The following is a 20,015-nucleotide window of genomic DNA, read 5'->3' on the forward strand; positions in this document are numbered from 1 at the left end:
TGTTGTGCCACAATAATTTTGAACAAGAACAGAATCTGCCTCACAAGAGTTCTGGAGTTTTTATTTTGGTAACCATGGCCTCTTGATTCGGCAACTAAGAATTTGTGGATTTAGTGACGAGTATAACAGTAGTTTCTGCATTATCATAAGAGGAATGCCAAGTAAGACTCAACATTCTTACTTAAAAGCAGGTAAATACATGTTATAGTTTATTAGTGGGCTCTGTCTTTGTCCTGCTTCTTATTTCTTTTTGTTACTTTTTTAAGATAAAAGCTATTGTTTTGTGAACAATGGCACAGAAAGAAACAAGTCATGGAATATGACTTAAGTTCTAACCCCTTCATTTATGTACATTTTGTATGAACAACAATTTTTACATCTATTTTGGAGCCCCAGTTGCATTTATTATTAATAATTGTTTGTTCAATTACTTGAATATTATTAGGTAATTCCTACTATAATGCATTTCAATGTTTGAACTTTGATTCCTTTATATTAACTTTTCCTATGATCAGTTTCCCACTTGTTAATGTTTCAGACTTCATTTCTTTGTCTGTTGCCTAATTTGACCTCTCTACTCTGTTCATTTAAAGTTTGTATTATTTCTATGCTATTTTTCCACTTTATTTTTTAATTTTCCCTTTCTCAGACTCCAAATGTTGTATTATTTGACACTTTTCTTAATTCATTAATATTTTCAAGTTATTAATCTTGATCCCTTCCTGGCCTAAAGCCTCTTTGTCCTTTACCTCCTTCCTGTCTGTTAGTGATATATCTCTGTGTGTCCTATTTCTTTCACCCATCATGCAATCCTTTCAGTTTTTCAAATATCAACCCAACTCGCATCTCTTTATTGTTACTATCCAGACTTATCTTGCTGCTTCCATTCCGAAATATGTGCATCATTTCCACGACTCTAAGAAATATCTCGCCTTCCTTCTGAAACTGCACTAGGATGTAAAATCACCTAAGTAATATTCCCATTTGGAGATCCTAAGCAGGTCCTTTCCTTTATACACTTTGGCACAAGGAGCGTACTTCCTGCTATTCTACTTCCTTACATCTGCATCTCTCCACTTGTACCTTTTTAATCCATGCCACATTTATTTACCTTTGTTTTACATAATTCCGCTGGAACTAAGCATTTTGTTCTGTCCCCTCAATTCCTATCCAACCTTATGGATAGTTCTTTACATTATGCTGTACATTCCTCACTCCCTCACCACTTCTTCACTATCACTTCTTTCTATCCTCAGATCGTTTAGATTTCCTTGAATTTCCTCAATATCAGCTGTCCATCCTCTCCATCTCCCTTTACTGCTACTTGTTTCAGCTTTTATACTCTTACGTTCTCCTGGCTTCTTATCACTTTCAGCAGTTGGGCATTTTCCTTTCTTTCAGTATCCCCTTACAGTTCAATTTTATTTGTTTCTTCCATTTAAAAATTTCCCTGTTCCCAAGATTTGTATGTCATCTCCTTTACAGACATGTTTTGGGATGATTCTTCTCTACTTGTCTCTCGTCTCTCGTCTTTTTCTCATTTTCTGCTTTCTAATTTTGGGTCCTTCTTCCTCTCAAACTATAGCTTAAAATTGAAAACCATTGCATATTCCTCTAGCTTCGCATGTTCAACTTTTTCCAGTTATTGCAACCATCCTGCATTCCCCCATCATAGGTTTCTAAATGTAGTTATCACAGAAACATTACTAAAAGACTTTCGGCTTCCCTCAGTTAGGGGTCGCCACAGCAGATCACCAGTTCGCTATTGATTGGCAGTGGATTTTTACAGTATTGAGTTGCCAGCCCAGCACCCAACTTTCCCAGAAGGCACACACACACACACACACATACACACCTACCTGCGTGTCTTTAAAGTTGACTTGACCGCAGAGAGGACATGCAGACTCCACACAGAAGGCGCTGCAGCCAAGAATCAAACCGGAGAATCTTTTGTTGTGAGGTGACAACGCTAAACGCTGCACCACTGCAGCCGACTATCACATAAACATGACTAAACTTCAAAAATACAAACAGTTAAGTATGTCTTCTAAAGAAAGAAGCAAAAATTAAAATTTTCTGTAAAAATATGAGAGAGAGATTTGGAGAATGGCTTCAGCCCATTACATCCGCAGTGTGGGGATTTGTGTTTCTGTACCTCAGTGGCGTATATATACTATAATATTGAACGACAGGAATCTAATTTCAGAATTTGTATTAAAATTTTACTGCTAACACTTCTGAGTGTTGAAATAAATGTGTCTTGGAGTTCTGTCTTGGACCCAAGTAAGTTTTAAATCTCTTCTGCTATGATTCTTCCTCTCTTTTGAAATATGTAAATATGGACAGAAGCCTAGACACTTTCACCAACCTTAGCACAATAATTCTACAAACAAAGGAAGTGAGTTTATATTTTCACTTCCTTAGCAGACCTCTAAGTTCATGCTTCCCCTTGTTGTGGATTATATCACTCATTAGTCCAAAGTTTCACCGTGCATTTTCCCTAAGTATTTGGCTCCCAGTTGTTTTATCAATTTCTTCCATTTCCCTCATTACCTTCCCCTTCTTCGTCTTCTTAATAATGTCTTCTTCCAGTTACACTTCAAACTTGTACCCTACTCAATGTAAATCCAGCATACTCAGCTATCAAAAAACAGACATCCTGCAAAATCTTTCCAAATTCTTGTTTCCTCCTTTCCTTTAGTGTTTATCTTACTTGATGTTTAGGAACTCCATTACTACTAAAAGGAGGCCAATCTACTTTATTCCCTTTGTACTTTAGTCTGTGTTGTTATTACTCCCATACCATTACCTCCCTTTCTGGTTTATAATATGTTACTCCCATATCAATCTTCAAATTTCTTTCTGATGCCAAACTCCTTTATAAAGCCGCTCACAGAATTGAGTACTTTGTACATTGTTATTTTTCACATATAGCGATAAATCTGCCCCTTCACCACAAGGTGTTTGTTGATTGTCTACATTTAGCAATAATCAGCTGATCTGCTCTAGTTACCTTGAGCAATAAAGTTTCCAATTTTGCTGTTAACTCCCTTGCTATAATTTTATCATGATGTAAATCAGGAATATTGGTTTGCAATTTGTTGCGTTTTCTGAATCATTTTCCTTGTTCATATGATATGACTACCTTTAATTTCCACATTGACATAGGCATTCTGTTCTTCTCTGTTCATAAATGAGGTATTATACACATGTTATTATCTCCCTTTCTAGAAATTTGTGTTTTTTTCAGGAAAAAAATCCCTCTCCCCACTTTCCTCCTATTAGGCTTCTAAAGGCCCTTCCAAACTTGTACTATGTTATTAATGCATCTAGTTGTCTCGTCATCTTTTAACATTCTTTCACACATGATTACCTAAAACTGTGTTCCTTGTCTAGTCTTTTTTCACATTTGTATGTGAGAAATAAAGCCTCCCATAATATTAGGTTTGTTGCAGTTCTATAACTGAGTCCACTGTTCCTTCCCCTTCTTCGTTCAGCTTGCTGATTCTACCTTTATTTTTTCTTTCAGTCTATATGGCGAGGTTAATATTGATCCTTTATACCACCAGAAATGTATTCTCTTCCAAAGTTACACCTGAATCTCTTTGGTGTCATTTATTTATTTATTTATTTTACATTTTAACTTATTTTCCCCTTCCTTGTAATTCTCACCTTACTCTTCTTCCAGGACCATCATTTTTTTGTGTGTGCAGTTGCTTTAGGGTCCTTTTCAGATTTCTCTTTCTTTCTATTACCCTGCCTTGCTTCTGCCATCACTCTACCTCTGTTTGCCACCTTTACACCATTCTGCCACCCTAATTCAAAATGACATCTGTTTTTTCCTCCAGACAGCTCTGATTACTTTTCCCCCAATCTGAGATGCCACTCATTATTTTTGCAAATCTTTTTTTTCACTTCCAGTTTGCCATTTGTTATTTATTCATATCAGACTTAAAGCCAGGCAACACTTGTGTGAGAACCAAATCAACAACGAGGGTTCTCATTATGCCTCATAGCTCAGTGCTGGTGCACAGTAAAACAGAAGACTAATGGAGGTAGAGATTCATAAAGGTATTTACACAAAGGGATAATACACAAAGGGGTAATACCCTGCACTCAGTCTTATCCCATAGTGAAACCACTCTTCAGTGCTCTCTCTCTCCCTCTCTCTCTCTCTCTCTCTCTCTCATTCTTTGCAAACATGCAAATTACACCCCATGCCCCTACAAAACTGTGAGCAATTTTGAGACATTACACCAACAGTTTATTGTCTGGTCAAAACTACATACATTAAGGCACTAGAGCTGCATACCTGTCTTTAGTGTAGCACCTCTGATTACACAATTTCTCCTTCTCTGGTAATATGTTATTCTGCATATATGTCTGAGCAGCACATTAGAATTTAATGTAAAAAATATACTTGTTCTGCAGCGTAGGAAGATCCTTAAAGGCAACAGAGTTTTCTGTGCAGCAGGCACACCTTCTACTGACACCCCCTCTCATAGTGACACTGTAGAACCCTGGCCACCAGACACCATCATTATTGCACTTTGGTAATGACTCTAATTTAGCCATCATACCTAATGAATGACACATCTTCTTGAATCACTGCTAGACGTGTGGAGTTTGGCATCAGAAAGAAACTTGAAGTTAGCAAGATAGACAAATAACACATTACCAAGCAACTGTTCCCTGCTTCACTTTGTTGTGTCTCAGTGTACTACAGTGACCAGAAATGTCTTTAGCACTGGTACACCTAGGATACCACTATGTGCAATTTATAAAAAATGTTCTTTTGCATGCTGCATGTGAATATTACAATCCATGCCTATGAATCATGGCATTGACAGGCTACATACTAGCAATGTACACAGAATGCATTTCTGCATTATACAGCATGTCTGTAAATTTGGTGGATGTCTAAGATTTCTACCTTTTCTGTCCAATCTGATTCCTAGTTAATAAGTACTCAGATGAGACTACTTCTTTCCCTGAGAATATGGAGTCCCTTTCTTCTTTTTCTATTGTTTTCTATATGCTCTCCTACCTAGTATCTTGCACCCCCCCCCCAGTCTGGCGCTATGATATTCCTTTACTGTGAATAATCTAAGTCTTTCTGTCTCTAGTATCACATTAAAGCCTGTCCTACCATCTCTGCATCTAGGGTCTTATGAATGCCCACCTATTCATAGGAAAAGTAGCCTTTGCCACCACAACAGGCTAACAGTATGCCTCAGTCACAGGTGGATGACTCTGCTGTGGCAATTTCTTATACTTCAAACCACTCATTTTTTACCCCAGATCCCTCTGGTATAACATCTATAGCCACTTTGGACGAGGGGTTAGCAACCTCTTCAGCTGTTGGGGTACTGTCAGTGGGAAAGGGTGGACCACTCTTGTCAGTCCTGGGAGAGGGAACAGGGAAGGTTTCCCTGTTGTGCCAGAACTCTGTGCCCATCCTTGGGGAAGCAGCAGTTGCCATTAGCAACACAGTTGGCCCCATTTTTCCTGTCAAAAAGAAATTGAAATCTAAGCATGTATCTACTCCTCCTCAAACTTCTTTGGATAAGAATAGTTTACTGGAACTGATTCAGGGTTTGAGTTAGGTTATTTATTCTTCTTGTTGAGTAGTTTCCAGTAAAAGAAAGAGTGATGCCTCCTTTCCCAAAGATATTAAAAATTCTGAATCTGAAAAAGAAGATGCAGGGATTGATTCAGGTTTTTATCCTCAGATTTCTTATTCAGACTCAGAGGAGAGCTCTTTCTGACTCTCCCTGTGGCGGTTTCTCTTTCTCTGAGACTATTGCTAGAATGTGCCAGTGTTTTCAGAGGAAGAACCCCCGATTTTTCTTAGTCCCTCAAAAATACTATGAGTTATTACAGAAGGATTTTCCAGAACCTACATCCATTCCTTCTGCCCTGTCTGCTGTAGAGGATGTGTCTTACTGCCTGCAATTTTCCTGATAGTCAGCCATTTCTCCTTAAAAAAGGTTTATACGAAGTATAAAGTTTGTTAGTCGTTTATTCCCAAACCTGACCCAGCAGCTATAGCCTTAGTTGAATATTAAGCACTTGTTAATTCCAATTCCAGTCTTTCAAATAAGGATGGGAAAATTTATTGATAGGTATGGGAAAAAAATGTATACTTCTACAACTCTGAATTTCAGAATTTTAAATTGTCAGGTTCATATGTTAAAGTTTATCTTGACATATTGTGAAAGTATGAGGAATGTTTTATCTAAAGTTTCTTCTTATGAAGAAAAATCTGCTTTAAATAATTTTTTTCTGTTGCAAAGATCACTACTTATTGTTTGCAGTGTGAGTATGACTTTTGATACGTCTTCCAGGGCTATGGCCACTGGTACTGTTTTAAGAAGATTTGCTTGGATGCGTTCTCAGAATGTTCCAGATGATGTTAAAAATGAGATTTTAAATTCTCCCTTGGATAGAGATTTAGTGTTTGGCCCATCTGCTAAGATTTTTCAGTCCTCCTTTTCCAAAGTCCCCAAGGAATTTTTTTTTCTCCTCATCCAGTTCTGGCAAAAAAAAAAAAAAAGTCTCAACAGAATTCATAAACAGATGTTTAAGAAGAAGTGGCAATGAGTTTGTAAAAAAAAGTCTCAAAGCTACCAAAACCAAGGTCACTCCAACAAGTCTGAATGACTATTCAAGAGACCTTGTGACCCCCTGACTATTCATGAGATCTTGTGACCCCCTCCCACTCTAGCCGTCTTTCTCTTACAGAAGGTCTAAATCTCCATTTTTCTCTTTGGCAATAGATTGTTTCAGACAAATGGGTTCTGAAAATGATTCATCAAGGTTACAGATGGCAGTAGGAGGAAATTCCTCCTTTCCAAGGGGTGTCATTCCTCAGCCTGCAGATCGGACTGTTTTGTTTCTTCGTGTTTTTCATTACATGCTGTCCCAAGGAGTAATAGAACCAGTTTTTCCTTCCCAGGTGAAGAAGTGGTTTTATTCAAGGATGTTCCTAGTCCCAAAGAAAGAACATACTTGGATACCAGTTCTGGGTCTTTCTTTCCTAAACCTGTTCGTATAGTGCCCAAATTCAGAATGATGCCACTTCACAACCAGCTGCCTCTTATTTCTCTTTCAAGTTTCCTAGTAACACTAAACTTAAAAGATGCTTATCATATTCCTATTTATCCAGACTTCAGGCATTTCTTAAGGGTTTGTGTGTCTGGATCATATTATCAGTTCTCTGTGCTGTCCTCTGGGGCTATCCACTGCACCAAGAGCATTCACATAGTATCTAGCTCAATTTATAGCTCATTGCAGGTTACAGGGTATCCATATTTTTTCCATTTTTAGATGACTTGCTTATCTTTGCAGAGTCTTTTTCAAAATTTCAGAAATCTCTTGGATGAGGGTTTTCTTGCACAAGCTGGGATTCCAAGCGAACATTCAAAAAGACTTTCTTGTCTCTCTCACACAGGATTGTGTTCCTGGGATGTCAGCTAGACACCTCAGTTCAAAGAACGTTTCTTCCACAGGAAAAAGAAATAGATCTTGACTTAGATCTACTTCTAAGTTTTTCCACTCAGACTTCACTCACTGTCAGGGAATACCTCAGGATTCTGGGTCTCATAGCATCTATGATTCTCATGATACCCATGACAAGACTCCAGATGATAAAGATACAGTGATATCTGATATCTCCTTGGTCCCAGCACCAGCACCATTTATCTGTTCAGATCCCAGTACTGGGGTTTGTCAGAAGAGAAACCACTGGGTAGGGATAACACACAACCTTAAATTAAGGTCTTTCCTTCCTCCACCCTGCTCCAAAGCAGTCATTCATCACAGATCCTTCACACTTTGCTTGGGGAGCAGTTTCAGAAGGGATAAAAGTGCAGGGGGTGTGGGACACCAAGGAAAGATGCAAGCAAATAAATATCAAGGAGATGTGTGCCCTGATCAAGGCACTCAATTCCCTGAACCATCTTTGGTCCCCAGGACCTCTTCAAGTGATTTCAGACAATACCACAGTGATGTGGTAATCAACAAACAAGGGCCACCTGGTCTTACCCCCTTTGCAGACTAGCCATGTTAGTTTGAGATATAGCTTCACAGCACATTCTCACTCTACAGGCATCCTACATTCTGGTCTATCAAAATTGTGCAGCAGACAATCTGAGCAGGACCAGGCAGACCCTCAAGAATGGCTACTAGATCTGGGGTTCTTCCAAGATTTGATCCATCTGTGGGGGGTTCTTCAAGTAGACCTCTTTATTTTCTTTTCTTTGGACATGAATGTTCCTATATGCCTTTCCACCATTTCCACTAATATCCAGATTAATTATGAAGATTCTGAAGGAATCCCCTGAGATCGTTGTGGTGACTTCTTTATGGCCAGGCAACCATGGTTCTCCCTTCTTTTTGAAATAACCAGGGACAATTACCAAAAGTTTTCTCACAGAATGAATCTACTCACACAAGAAAATGGATGTTTGATACACCCCAACATCAATCATCTTCAACTGACCGCCTGGATAGCAGAGTCTTAATTCCTTTTAGGCGCCTGTTTACTGAGGAAGTGCAGCAGGTACTAATGGAGGCAAGAACGTCTGATATTAGAAAATTATATATTAGCACATGGAAAAGTATTTCTAGCTGATGCCAACAACATAACCAGCACCAATTCCGGACTAGTTGTTCTTTTGTTTTACAATATTTGTGTGAGTTACTATCCTATGGCCCTTCTTATTCCTCTCAATGAACCTCAAAGTTAATTTATTGGCCATTTCAGCATGCCTGCCCATGGATCCTCCGCTTTCAAGGCAGACACATGTCAAAATGTTCTTGAACAGAGTTTTGCATAAGAGACTTCCAAGTAAACTGGTGGCCCCTCCTTGGGATCTTAATTTTGTATTACAGAAACTAACACTTGCTCCATTTGAACAAGCTAATTTGACTGACCTGAGGTTCTTAACACAAAAAAACAGTTTTATTGATTGTGCTGACTTCTGCAAAAAGGGAATCTGAGTTGCAAACTCTTATGGTGAGTCAACCCTACCTCATTTTCCACAATGATGGGGTTACTTTGAAAACTATTCCTTCCACAGACAACTCAGGTACTGTCTTGACATATCTAAATCTTTCAGATCATTGAATCGATTGTTCATTTCTTATGAAGATAATAAGAAGAGACAACCAGTGTCAAACCAGATGGTTGTCCAAGACTTGTTGTTTGTCTTTCGGCTTTTCCCGGTTAGGGGTCACCACAGTGGAACTCCGGTCTGCTAATGATTGGCAGTTAGTTTTTATGGTGTTGAGTTGCCAGCCCGATACCTAACCTTCAACGAAGGCATGCCCATTCAACGCATGTCTTTTGAACGCCTACTCGACTGCAGGGAGGTCATGCAGATTCCACACAGAAGGCACTCCCAACCCAAGCCGAGAATTGAATGGGAGAGCCTCTTGCTGTGAGGCAACAACGCTACCGCTGCACCACTGCGGTAATGGTTGTCCAATACTATTAGTTTTTATTATACTCACCATGGCAAATCTATTCCAGGCATAGTCAAGGCCCACTCTACAAGGACCTTGGCATTTTCTATGGCTTTTTGGAAAGGGGTGGATTCTAGAAGGATTATAGAAGCTGCTACTTGGTCCTTTGTAAGTACTTCTTCAAAGCACTATAAGCCGCATTCCTTCTCTAGGTCAGAGCATGCTTTGTTAAGACCATTCTCCAGGGGTTCCTGGACCCTTCTCCTTTCACCTCCCAAATATAATTAGCTATGGTAATCTACCGATATAGCTAAGGCTACTGCAGCAGTGATCAATATGTACAGTTGTGTAAGCTAAACTTACCATAATAGTAGATGTTTGAATGATCGCTGCTGCAGTAGCCACTCCCTCCTTCCACCCCCCTACCTTGTGTTTTGGTGTGTTTTGTATACCAGGGAGTGGACATTTATTTTTTGTTATTCCTAGTGCTGTCCTCTCAGGACTCAGCCTCCTGACCTTTGCTGGCAGGAAAGCACTGAAGGGCTTCATGCCCAAACTTGCATTTTAGTCAGCTCAGCTCAAGCCGCTTGATAGTTTGAATGCGTGAAAGGTGCCCTGAAGCTTTGGAAGCTGGCTGTCTGGTATATCCTTTGGCAGGATATAACCCATATAGCTAAGGCTACTGCAGAAGTGATCACTCAAACATCTTCTGTTATGGTAAGTTTAACTTACACAATTGTGTTTTCTTTTACTGTCACTGATTTCCTTGCATCTGATTCTTGCATGGTGGCCACATGGATGAGTTGCAGGAATGATTGATGGAAAGAAGAAATTGGCATAATCAGGCACTGCAGTTTATTGCCATCGATAATGGTAAGACCCCACTCCCAACACACATACAACCACATTTTTGCATGCTACTACAAGCAACTGAAAGGTGCAATAACTGTGCAGCTATAGTGGTTTGTTACCTATAACTGCCTGGCTAGTGGACAAAAAATGATGAAAGGAAAAGCATTTCAGTTTGTTGCAAATAATAAAATCTCTCTACTTGTGTGTTTCGGGTACTTGGCAGCAGTGAGTGAAAGTTACAGTGAGAATCTACATGTCCTGTATAGTACACTAACTGACTGTCTAGTGAATAGAGGAATTGGCATTAATAATGTGCGGTGGTGGTGCTGCGGTAGCGTTGTCGCCTCACAGTTAGACGTTGCCCATTCGATTCTCAGTTAGAGCATCTTCTGTGTAGCGACATGCATGAATGGGCGTTCCTTCGTTGAAGGTTGTGCGTTAGGCCCAGCAAGCCAGTACGTAAAAATCTACTGCCAGTCATTAGTGGACCGGAGTTCCGCTGTGGCGACCCCTAACCGGGAAAAGCCGAAAGACACAAACAAACAATGTTTTTGGCTTATTGCAAACAAGGGCAACAATTAGGAAAGGTACATATTAAAGATTTGCACAGAACAAGTATATCCAGCCGACACAGCAGAAATTGCCACTAAAACTTCCATTTATTAAAACAACTGTTAAAACAATAAAAATGATAAAACAAGCTAGAAAAGATGAGCGCTTTCAAACCTATTACAGGCACTTCCTCAGATCTAATATACAGTTGCTAAAACATTCCTTAAATGTTCATGTTTAAATCCAAGTGGGATAAAACTCTAGATCTCAACACCGGTCTTAAAGGTACAGAACCATTTAATACTTTCCCACAATCAGCATGCAGTTCTTAAATCCACTGTGTTTCTACACACTCTTTGTTTTAATGTCACCTCTTCTAATATTAGGTTTATTCAACTCTAGTACCAGGAACATAAATTTATGAGAGGGATCAGTAGCTACACCATGTCTATCAAGGGAGTTTCTAATATCTTTCTTGGCGATACTGTGCTCACGTATCCTGCCCCTTAGGGCTCTGTTTGTTTTACCAACAAAATAACATTCACAAATCTTGCAAACACAATGTACACTAAATTTGTGCTTTTGCAGTCTGCATAAAAATTAAATTGGCAAATATGTCCAGTCACAATGTTCTTGTGACTATTACTACTGTTCACATATCTACACATATTACAGGATTTACATGGATATGTCCCTTTCCTGCTTGATAACAATCAATTGTTACTCCATGCAGGTTTATAGCACAATAACTGCCTCAAATACTGTTCTTAAAAAAATTAGGAGTTGCACCCAAAAAAATTTTAATCCTGACTGTGTAGTGGGAAAACAAACTGACCATAATAATAATAGCATCTTGCAATATGCTAAAACAACAGTGGCATGGCCACCCAATACAAACACAACAATGAAAGCTAGCCAGTACTCCATATATCTATGTATCTTCACTTATTGGCAAAAGTAACTCAAAGGCAAAGTGACTAATTGTAGAGGTTCTGCTAACCCTAAAAAGCTGGCTATTTGGAAGAAAAATGCCAGTACTAATGCATTTCAGCTTGATGCAGAAAATAATAAAAACAAGTGTCTCCACTCACAAATAATGAAAGTCAAGCAATACTTTGAATAACTACTGTATATATTTCTACTCATTGCCAGTCATAGTTTAAGAAGCAAGTAGAGTGTCATGGTAGCCTGGGGAACAGTAAGTGTAACTGAGAAGGAAAGAAACTGGCTTCACTAATGCATTGCAGCATGTCTGTAACAAGTGTGGCATGTGCACCCATCACAATGAAATGTAGGCAACATTAAATTAGGTTGAGCACCAACAATTTTAAGTATATCTGAACTTGTTTTCAGCATCAACCAATTATTTATAATAATATTTTTATAATATTTTAATTTGAGTTGTCTATTAATTTTCATTGTATAACCAAATATATTAGAGTATAGATCCTTATTCAAAATATCAGTTTCTAATCCTAATGGAAAAAATGGTTTGTCAAGATTATTGCATTCTTAAATACATAATTCACACTGTTATTAAGTAGATAGTTATTATATCCTCTGCTTAAAAAAATCTTCCATCATATTGTTAGCTTCATTATAAAAGCGTTCTTCAGAAGTATTCAATCTACTCATTATTAATAGTTGACTTTTTACTATATTATTATTATATGTATATCTAGGATGCATATTCTGCAAATGCAGATATCTATTTGCTTAAACTTCTTTCTTATATAAACTAGTATCAAAGTTCCTATCTTTAAAAGTACAGTAACATCTAAAAGGTTTATATGAATTTTAGAATACTTCATTTCAAATGATAAAAATTGTGTAGACTGCTGCAATGTGTTTACAAATCTACACAATAATATATCATCCCCAGTCCAAAAATATATATATCACCTATAAAATGCTAATAAAAAGCTATATATTTAATAAAAGGTGACTCAGTGCTAAATATATTACTGTCTTCCCAGCTGGAAAGGGTTAAATTGGCATAAGTATTAGCCATGAGAGTACCCATGGCTACATCTAATTTCGAATGGAAATAGTCATCATTAAATAAAAAAGTTATTATTGAAAACACCCTCTAATATGAGAAAAATAGGTTATATCCTCCTTGCTGAAAAAATAATCCCCTGGATTCTCAAAAGCTTGCATGGAGTGCATGATTAGTGTTAGATGAAATGTTACCAATATGGCGGCCGAGCGATCCACGTACATGCACTTCTGACATCTGATGTGCACGAGAGCTGTAGCACTAGTGCTGCACATCCCCAGCCCCCATATGCAAATCACCCCATTTGCAGGAGAAAACCATGCAAATGCGGTAAAATTGCCATCCAGGAAGCAGGAATCAGGGCGTGCAGGACTAGCGTAATATGCAGAAATGTAATCGGTTAGTAACCGAGTACGGCACTGCAAACTGCAAAACAGAGCTGTAGCACTAGTGCTGCACATCCCCAGGCCCCGTATGCAAATCACGCCATTTGCAGTTGAAAACCATGCAAATGAGGTAAAACTGCCATCCAGGAAGCAGGAATCAGGGTGTGCAGGACTAGCGTAATATGTAAAAATGTACTTGGTTAGTAACAGAGCTATGACAGCCCCAAATAAAGGCTGCATAGCATTGAGGAAGCATGCCAATGGCCAAGTAGAAGGCCATTGGCATTGCAAACAATGCCAGTTGTACAAAATACAACTTTCATGATATGTCCGCCAATCACGTCCGTTGAAGCATAGGGCAGCGGCGTGCAAATGGAACCGGTGGGGAAATAAGAAAATAAACCTAAAAACAACACTCTAACTCAAATCAGTATTCCGCCATGCAAGTCAATGGCAGGCAAAAGACAACCTGGCCAGTGAGTAGTGGTTGCTAAGGGGGGAGGCAAAGTGTGACACAAGTAACTATGCATTAGCAGGCAGTTCTATGCAAATGAGGGGAAGGATAGTGAATCCCACTTTTCCCCAGGGTGTGAGGCAGGTCCCAAGAGTGTAAGAGTATAAATACCTGGGTGCAAGACTAGGATATAGGTGACATCATGGGGGGGTGTCAGGCAAATTGTAAGTGGATTGGAGCCTCGTGGCTCAGGATTGCCCCTAGATTAGCACAGCTAAGCTAGGGATGTGTCTAAACCTGCCTAGCACCCTTTACAAAGTGTAAGTGGGTGTGCGCGCTGCACACCGGGTTGTACAGGAAGAAAAAAGAAATTAAACCAGGAAATAGCAGCTCTGTGCACATTTGAACAGGGAGGCAATGGGAAGGGAAAATAGCAGTAGGAAGGTAATCAAGGAGAACTAGCTGAGCTGACAGGTGAAATGTATCAGAATCGGCTAATTACACAGGCAGCAGACCAGCCCAGCCCAGAACACTACTATAAACTAAGCAAATGTGTTCCCCCCTGGTTTTTCCACACTCTACACCACTGGTGTATACAAGCGGGGAAATTTTAACAAACAAACCTACAAAATGAGAAGGGCTGCAGCAGGCAACATAGAGCAGCATGTGCAAGAGACTGAGGGTGGTGAGGATGTGAATGCTGCTGAACAACCCACAGTGAGGAGACAGAGAAGAGTGTACAGATCCACGGTAACCTACCAGGGTCTACTTGAGCTGGAGATAGTGGAGTGCTATAGGATGGACAGAGACCTCCTACAGCAAATTGTTGAGCTGTGCAAGACACACCAAACTGGCCAAGGGGAACCCATCCCAGTGGATACCAAGATATGTGTAGGCCTAGGTATACTTGCCACAGGTACCTCCCAAAGCACAACTGGGGATATCATGGGCATCTCACAGGCATCAGCATCCAGAGTATTCCACCAGTTCCTGGATGCCATGTCAGCACATGCCAGTGAGCACGTATATTTCCTCAACACACGTGAGGTGCTGACCAGCAATATTCCACCAAATAGCAAAATAACCTGGGGTAGTGGGTGCTACAAACTGCATGCACTTATGCATCAAGCACCACCCCCTCTATCAACTGCCAGGTCATATGTGATGCCCAGGGCATTATAATGAATGTGTGTGCTGGCTGCCCTGGAAGCTATGACGATTCACAAATATGGCATCTGATGCAGCTGTACCACAAATTTGCCGATGTGGACATCCCCTATGGTCACCTAGTAGGGGATGCTGGGTACCCACTGGAGCTGTGGCTGATGACACCCATCAGAAATGCACACACACCTGAACAACAATGCCATAATGAGGCACACGCACAGACCAGACATATAATAGAGCATGTGTTTGGGATGCTCAGGTCATGGTTCCAGTGTCTGGACACATCTGGTGGAGCCTTGCAGTATTCACCAGCTACATGTACCCAAATTGTTATGGTATGTGCTATGCTACACAATATGATCCTGTGGAAACAGCAGCAGCAGGAACAGCATGGGGCAGGGCCACACAGCTCCCCCCCACCAATGCCAAGGCCTGTACAGGCACAGAGTGACTCAGAGGAGGAACAACCTGAGCCTTCCCCAGTAGGCAGAAGGAGGCGTGCCCAGTATGCCCTGGCCTTGGCAAAGAGGAAACGCATAGCATATGCACTGACACAGTAGGGACCCAGGAAATGACACCTCTCTCTGACTCACGCAGACAGTAAAAGGGATGCCAAACATGACACTACCTTTCCCAACCATGTATAGGGAGTGTACTATGTGCATCTGACATAGGCAGCCCTCCAGCACCATCCTCAAGTCTGGCACACCCTCAAGGTAAGTCAATCAACCTACCAATTGCCAAATGGAGTAGAATGTGTTGTTACCTGTAGCTATGGTATGGATGTGACCATGCAAGGGAATTGAGTGGCCAAATGTTAAGGCAGCAGGCAGAAGACACCCATAGTGGCACCATGACATCTGTAACACATCCTGGAGTCACCATAGTAGCCAGTACTACACAGGGTGACAAAACCCACTGCAGGAAATGGGCTGAGTGACATGTGTGTCCATAAGAGCCACACATGCCAGTCAGGAAGGTTCACATACCCAACAACAGTCTCAGCCAGCAGGACAGGTGAAGACAAACACAAACAAATGCTGTACTATGACCTCTGAATGTGCCCTATGGGTAACCCCTCCCTGAGGCCTACATATACAGACCACAGCAGGCCAGGCAGTTGGATGTAAGTTGTGAAGGCTAGGAAGTCAGAAACTAATATGTAGGTAAACAAAGCTAGGATCTGTAGTACACTGGTATGCCTCTAGCCAGCAGGATAGGTAAGACTACAGACTGAAATGGAGTACCTGACATACCAGTACAGTCCTAGCAAATGTCTAAAAGTATCAGGTGTGCCCCCCATCCAACGTACACTTATAGTAACAGTCAGGTGTGGCCCCCCACTCCAGTGTAGAACAGTAGAAACAGTCAGATGCCTCCCCGCTATACAGAAATGTAGCAACAGTCAATGCCAAATCACCGATGGATACCCTGCAGACACAGCATGCTACCTGTCGGTGTACAACACAATGGTCAGCACCACAGTACAAACTATCTGGACTTGATCAACGCATGCAACACAGATGGCCATACTGGTCATGCTCACACACTTAGAGAAATGAAGGCAATGCAATGTCAATCAACAACATACTGAAAGGTCGTACTGGGCATGCTCACACACTTAAACACATGAAGGCCATGTCTGCAAACACCAGTGGACCAGACATATCTGGCAGTCGCAGTTCTCAGTGTAGACACATGTCAGTATGCACCACTCCAGCCTTGCACACACAGTGGATAGGAATACAGACATATATGTAAGGACAACACCCTATAATAAGCCAAAGGTAGATGGGCATAGATGTGTGGAAGAAGGTGACCGTGACAAGGAGCCATCCAAGCCTGTTTCACCTAGCACACAGCCAAAGGGCCTCAAACACATGAGGTGCAGATGTAACTCACTGCAGATACTAACCACCAGTACCTGTCATCATGTGGTGCACGTGCCAGCTGTGCAACATGACTGTACAAGGAAGTAGCCATCTAGAGGCTGTATACACGTACCTGTGACATATGACTCCATGTGTGCTCGCATGTGGCCAGCTGTGCAACATGACTGTACAAGGAAGTAGCCATCTAGAGGCTGTATACACGTACCTGTGACATATGACCCCGTGTGTGCCCACATGTGGCATGTCAACTCACATAAGAATGGGGTATGGCCCATGCACACACTGCCCTCCCCATAGCAGTATCATGACAAGCCTGCTGAAGTCATCCAATGTGAATTACACATTTGGGAGAGCTGTAGTGCAGTAATCTCCATGGCGTGTCCCATAACTGCATACTGCTGTAGTGATAAGCTAGTTAGGTAGTAGTTCTAACCCCAGACCTGGCAATTGTGTGAGTGTGTGTTTGTGTGTGTGTCTGTCTGTCTCTGACTGTGGAGAGAAATGCTTTTTAGGCTACTCACGCTCTGTACAATTCATATACTCAACCTTGGCAAGGCTGCTGATGTCACTTACCTAGAAATACACCTCTGGGAAAGCCATACCCCAGTAATCTCTGTAGTGTGTCCTATAACTGCGTACTGCTGTAGTGTGATAAAGTAGTTAGGTAGGTGTTCTAACCCCAGACCTGGCAAGTGTGTGTGTGTGTGTGTGTGTGTGTGTGTGTGTGTGTGTGTGTGTGTGTGTGTGTGTGTGTGTGTGTGTCTGACAGAGTAGAGAGCAATGCTTTTTAGGCTACTCACACTCCATACAATTCATATGCTCAACTTTGGCAAGGCTGCTGATGTCACTCACCTAGAAATACACCTCTGGGAAAGTGATAGCCCAGTAATCTTCGTAGCGCATCCTGTAACTACATATTGTTGTACTGTGATAAAGTAGATAGGTAGGTGTTCTAACCCCACACTTACCAACTGTGTGTGTGTGTGTGTGTGTGTGTGTGTGTGTGTGTGTGTCTGACTGAGTAGAGAACAATGCTTTTTAGAGTACTCACACTCCTTATAATTCCTATACTCAACGTTGGGAAAGCTGCTGATGTCACCCACCTAGAAATACACCTCTGGGAAGGTTATAGCTCACTAATCTCTGTAGCGCATCCTGTAACTGTGTACAGCTGTAGTGTGATTTCGAATGGTGGTAGGGTTCCATCTCCATCCATGGCAGTGCCAGATGTTTTGTGTGTGTGTGTGTTTCAATGTCTGTGTATGGAGCAATGCATTCTAGGCTACTCACTCACAGAACATTACAAATGCCCTACTTTGGCAATCCTGCTGATGTCATTCATTGTGAAATACACCTTTGGGGAAGATGTACTTCAGTAATGTCCATGGCACATACTATAACTACGTAGTGCTGTAGTGTAGTAAACTAGTTAGGTAGGGGTTCTACTCCCAGACATGACAGGTGTGTGTGTGTGTGTGTGTGTGTGTGTGTGTGTGTGTGTGTGTGTGTGTGTGTGTGTGTAAAACACCTGTTTGCAATGTGGAGGGGGTTTTGCTTATTTAATTTATGGTGGCCCTACTATATATCACAATGTCAACCATACATGGATAACAGATATAAATTAGCTGAGAGGCTGAGGTGCAAAGCCATACCCATACATGTGACATCAAGGCCAGCCAATCACAGTTAGCAACCTCACTGTGCCTTCACATGTGACTCGCAACAGACATATCATGCCTGACAACATGCCCTGTATGGACAGGTGACATTGACATCAGGGAATGCTGTTAGCATGCTATCAATGTAGGTGCAGGGTAAACCTGCTGACCATTACCAGTTCCTGCCACAGGTGGGCAAGACTGGCACATCTGATGATAATCTGTGTTCACAGCATGGGCCAGACACCCCAGGTACAGTTCCATATGTCACACTGTACATGCATGTGGTAGGAGTGCACATCCTAGACACCATCCATGTCATGGACTAGGGAACACATACATGGCAAGTGATGTGCAGCATTGGCCACACACAATAGTCACCCAGGTGACTGGATGGAGGATACAATACCCACCTTTGTGAGCAAATGCAGAAGCTACAGCCCTGATCCACAATGTAGACCATTGTCATGTGGCCTGATGCCAAGGTATACCCATCGCCTACCCTTGTATAGCCTGCTGGCACTGTTGACCATCACCCATGCATGTCAGAACTGGCACCCTGTGTGTTCATGTGTGTGTTGTATGGTGCATATGTCCACATCCACACTCACTACAACCCCCCAGGGCACAGCGAAGCATGCTGTCTGATGTCTGACACCTCCTCATATTCACTGTCCATACGACCTCCATAGGACCCATGTGTTGCATGTGATACCTGCACATTGATGTGTTGTGGCAATCCCTCTAATGATGAGTTGCACTCCTGGCCCTGCCAAATGTGTCAATGTGTGTGCATCCCTGTGTGAGTGCGCCTGTATTGACTCTGGCACCTGTTCATGCAGATAGGCACGTGTACATCACCTACTGTATATCTACCATATCCCTGTTGTAGATGTCACTCACCATCACATATATGTTCTGAGTGCTCCCCAGCAGGTAACCCATGTGATGCATCCAATAACTGCATTCAACTGTGATAGCACTACATAGTTGTCGGGGGTTTGGTACCCTGAGCTGGTAGGTGTGTGACACAAACATGCTTCAGTTTTACTCTCCCACCCTCCTTGACATGTATTGCCTCTGTCTGCCTTCCCCACTCCCTCTCTGGTGGATGTGGAGACCCACACCTGCTTTGCTTAGGCAGCAGCATGTGTATTTTAAGTGATGCTCATGATCAGCTGATGGCCTCTGCACAAATTGCAGCCCTCCTCTAGCTGATTGCATGTGGAACAGCTGTGATAACATTCCCATAGCCAACTGCATGGAAACACACTCCAATACCTGGGAACATCATGGTGGTGTTGGCCCATTTCTGTCACTGTGAGCAGGAACTAGATCTGTTGTTTGGCAAACAGCATCTCATATGGATTGGGGATTTATCTCTAATAACATACACTGTGGAAAGAGGGCAGCAAACAGAAGGGGGATGTACCTGACTTGACTACAGACTGTAAGTGCTGCTATACTGCATTTGGAATAATGTTGGTTTAACAGTGTTTGTCTGGATATGCCTGTCATACATGTCGCAATACCTGCCATGTCAGTTCCATGTATATCAAGAATCCTCATCTGCAGGGTCATCTGCAG

The sequence above is a fragment of the Protopterus annectens genome, chromosome 3.part0 (assembly GCF_019279795.1).
Source record: "Protopterus annectens isolate FY-2018-M chromosome 3.part0, PAN1.0, whole genome shotgun sequence".
Lineage (NCBI taxonomy): Eukaryota > Metazoa > Chordata > Ceratodontiformes > Protopteridae > Protopterus > Protopterus annectens.